Below are 4,308 nucleotides of genomic sequence, written 5' to 3'. Positions count from 1 at the left end.
AGTGGAGAGCAGACCTCTCACTCGGGGGCTTAGCTGCAGCCCAGTGCTCGCCTAAGTTTTTAGAAATCCTACCGAGTGGAGAGCAGACCTCTCACTCGGGGGCTTAGCTGCAGCCCAGTGCTTGCCTAAGTTTTTAGAAATCCTACCGAGTGGAGAGCAGACCTCTCACTCGGGGGCTTAGCTGCAGCCCAGTGCTCGCCTAAGTTTTTGAAAATCCTACCGAGTGGAGAGCAAACCTCTCACTCGGGGACTTAGCTGCAGCCCAGTGCTCGCCTAAGTGTATTGGGGAACAAGTCGATTGCAATGAGCGCTTCGCTTTAACCTGCAAAAGACACCTCAAACAAAGTGCAAACATATTCAATGTTGAATCCAAGTTCTGATAACACCTAACGGAACCGAAAGTGCTCAGGCACTAGGCCTATTAAGGTTTGTCGGTTACAAAATTCACTCGGCATACCGAGGCAAATTTAAAGTATCAAGCTCAGAAGTTTTTTACCCCTCCTGTGGAGGGCTGGAAGGTGCAACAAACTCGTCCAGATCAATTCCATCTGCAATCCGAGTGGCAGCAGCAATGAAGGTCTCCATGAAAGATCTGAAATCGTGCTTCTTGGTATTAGCCACCCTAAGAGCCACCAACTTGTCCTCTCGTGCATCCTTGCAGTGAACGCGGACCAGAGACAGAGCAACAACCGCACCGCACCTGGCCGAAGACTTCTTCCACTCCTGCACTCGACTTGGAACCTCGTTCAGTCGAGTCATCAGAGACTCGAGGTCGTTCTGAGGGTTGTGTCGATGCAAGAAGTTGCGACCTTCAGCCTTGCGAGATAGTCGATGACCGCAGCAACACGAGATTCAAGCCGGAGCACATTCATAGCGACTTCATCTTTCATGGGAGAGTTGATGGGGTCCAGGTTTACTTCCAGTCGACTAGTCTCCTCTTCAAAGTTCTGGCAAAATTCTGCAAGCACAACCACCAAGTCAAGACAACAGTCGGAGGTTACAGTTAAAATATTTGTTTGATACAAAAGATTACCTTCAAGCATGAGGAACAACTTCTTGGAGAGTCCACCCAGATAAGCCTCCAGATCGTTCTTCTTTCTCATCAACTCACTGGCCTTGTCATTCAGGGTGGTCTTGTCGCTTTTCAGTCGACTGACCTCCTGGTTGGTAGCATCAAGAGCAGCTTTCAGATTGGTGTTTTCTTCTTCAAGCTTGGTCACTGAAGCCAGCTTCTCATCTGCAAGCTTGGTCTTCTCTAAAGCAGTTTTTTGCATCTCAGCCAAGTCAAGTTCTTGCTTCTTCAGGGCATCCCTCACTTTGCCTGCAAAGTTACAGCGAGATTAGATTCGGAAACAAGTGAGAGGCAAAGGCAGTCGTCAAAGGCCTCACCAAGCATACCTTTAGCTTCCTCCTTCGCCTTCGTCAAGTTCTCTTCGGCCAGTTTCAGATCGAGCTCGAGCTGAATCTGTTTGTTCTCCAACTCAGTATAACGAGCCTCAAGGTCACAGGATTTCTACGAAGAACCAATCGACAGATGTCAAACACAATTCACTTTCCAGTGAGTAAGGAAAAATCATAGCGTTTCTAAGACTACGGCCGAATACAGACATTCGACCATAGTCTCGGGGACTACACCCAGTGGGTGCACTCAGCGTGCCCCCACTAGTTTCATCAGTTAGAGTCGACCAGTCGACCAACAAAAAAAAGGGGGAGAGATGTTCTTCAGACTATAGTCGACTGCCAGCAGTCGACCACAGTCTCGGGGACTACACCCAGTGGGTGCACTCAGCGTGCCCCCACCGGTCTATGAATCTATTCGACCTAGTCGAGTAAGGAAAAAACTTAAGACATAAAGCCTATGGTCGACTGCCAGCAGTCGACCATAGCCTTGGGGACTACACCCAGTGGGTGCACTCAGCGTGCCCCCACTAATCCAGAATTTCAATCGACACACCCAGTGGGTGTAGGACAAACTCTAAGAATTTCAGAAGGAAGAATTTGAAGATATCATATCCGAACAGAACAGGCAGCGACCGACTGACCTGAACATTACTCCGAAGAGCCGAACTGGCATCATAGGCTGCCTGGCTGGCTTCTCGTATTGGCTTCACTTGCTCCATCATGACCCCCGCTTGGCGTATTGCTTCTTGGGCAGCACTAGCTTGGTCCTCTGGAACGGGGTAGGTTGAGAAAAGCGAAGGTTGAGCAGCACTCAATGACGAAGGGCGAGCACTCGTCAACGGCACCGCAAAGGTTACGGTAGGCCGAGCGACATTGTCTCCCTCCACGACCAACGTCTCGGGTGCTGGCACATCCTGAGTCGCCTTGCCAGCAGACGCTTTCTTGCTCCTCCTCTGCCTTGGTGGTTCCTCGTCGTCGTCCTCAGGAAGGTCAATAACAATGTTAGATGAAGCTGCAGAAAGAATCAAAATTAGAGACAATAAGTCAGTCGACTGAAAACGGCATCACAAGAGTCATACCAGGTTTTGAGGTAGCAGCATCCTCCATCTCGTGGTCTTCACCCCTGGCCGAAGTATCAGAAGTAGCAACACTGCAGTTCCAGAAGTCAGTCGATTGGCCCATGAGTCGACCAAGAACAAGTTCATGCAACGAGGAAAACTCAAGAATACCATTACCCTGAGATAGTGGGGATCACCATCCTCATCTTCGGCAAGACCTTCGCAGGTTTCGACGGTGCCACTCGAGATTGCTTCGGAGCCTTCTCAGTCGGCGTCGGAGAAGTAGTCCGAGGGCGCTTGGTCAACTGTGTAGCGGTTACGACCCCCTTACCACGCTCAGTCGCGGGGTCATGGACAAGCTTCGAGCGTCTTTCCGAGCGGGGAGGTGCAACTTCCTCCTCCTCCTCCTCTTCTTCCTCCTCATCAGAGTCATCAGCCTCATCATCGTCATCAGCATCCGAATCCCACTCCTCCGGGCTTTCGCCCCCACTTCCTTCCTCTTCTTCAGTCAGCGTCTGCGCTCCGTTGGGCATCGAGTATGACTCCGTGGTGGCCTGTCAGGCAACAGAGCAAAACAAGGATCACTCGACCAATTCACAGCGAAGAAGAATGAATAAAGCAAGGTTGCAATTGGAAATAAATGGCCATACCGTGTCCTGTGTGTAAGTACAGTCGAGTGGTGGGATCCTCCTGGCACCTCGAGGGTTGTCCTTATTCCCCGTGATTGCGGTCACCCACCTCTCCAGTGTGGCGTCGTCGACCGCCTCTGGATGGACCCGAGTGGTGTCTTCGGTCCCACAATACAGCCACATCGGATGGCCTCGGTACTGAAGTGGTTGGATGCGCCGCCTAAGGAAGACCTCCAGAAGATCCATACCCGTCACTCCTTCTCTAACGAGTTGTACTACGCGCTCCATCAGCATTTTTACTTGAACTTTCTCCTCAGGAAGCACTTTCAGAGAAGAGGGTTTGTCCACTCGGTCCATAGAAAACGGAGGGAGACCAGTCAACTGCCCCGGCGTCGACTCGTCTTGGCAGTAAAACCAAGTCGACTGCCACCCTCTAACCGACTCAGGAAGGGTCATGGCCGGGAAGGTACTCTTATTCCTCATCTGGATCCCAAGACCACCACACATTTGGATAACCTTAGTCCCCTCATCGTCCGGACTCGCCTTTTTCACTGTCTGTGAGCGACAGGTGAATATGTGCTTGAAGAGACCCCAGTGTGGTCGACAACCCAGGAAGTTCTCGCACATGGACACAAAGGCAACAAGATAGGCGATGGAATTGGGGGTGAAATGGTGGAGTTGCGCCCCAAAGAAATTCAGAAACCCCCGGAAGAAAACACTCAGTGGCAGAGAAAACCCACGGTCTACATGAGTGGCTAAGAGAACGCACTCACCCTCCTGCGGCTGCGGTCGACATTCGGTCCCCGGAAGCCTCGCTGACCCGTGGGGGATCAGTCCCTCATTGGCCAGGTCATTGAGATCTTTCTCAGTGATGGTCAAGCGGATCCAATCCCCTTGGACCCAACTCTTTGGCAGGCAGGACCTTGACGAAGATCCGCCCCGACTGGACGATCTCCCCTTCGCTTTCCCCATCGCCGTCACCTTCTTCGCGCACTCTAGGGCCCCCGTCTTCTCCTTCACCATTGTCGCCAGCGAAGGGCGCGAGGAGTGGATAGGCGGAGGCGAGAGCAGGCGCAGTGGGCGGAGGCAAAGAGGGAGGAGAGAAGAATGGGAAGGCACTGTTCAAAAAAAAAACCCTCCCTCGGCTCTTTATATAAAGGCACTTCCGAGTGGCTGACGAGTGGGTCCGGTCGATCCTGTCACATCCCGAAACAATCGCG

The sequence above is a fragment of the Triticum dicoccoides genome, chromosome 3B (assembly GCF_002162155.2).
Source record: "Triticum dicoccoides isolate Atlit2015 ecotype Zavitan chromosome 3B, WEW_v2.0, whole genome shotgun sequence".
In the NCBI taxonomy this organism is placed as follows: domain Eukaryota; kingdom Viridiplantae; phylum Streptophyta; class Magnoliopsida; order Poales; family Poaceae; genus Triticum; species Triticum dicoccoides.
This window is presented reverse-complemented; position numbering follows the sequence as displayed.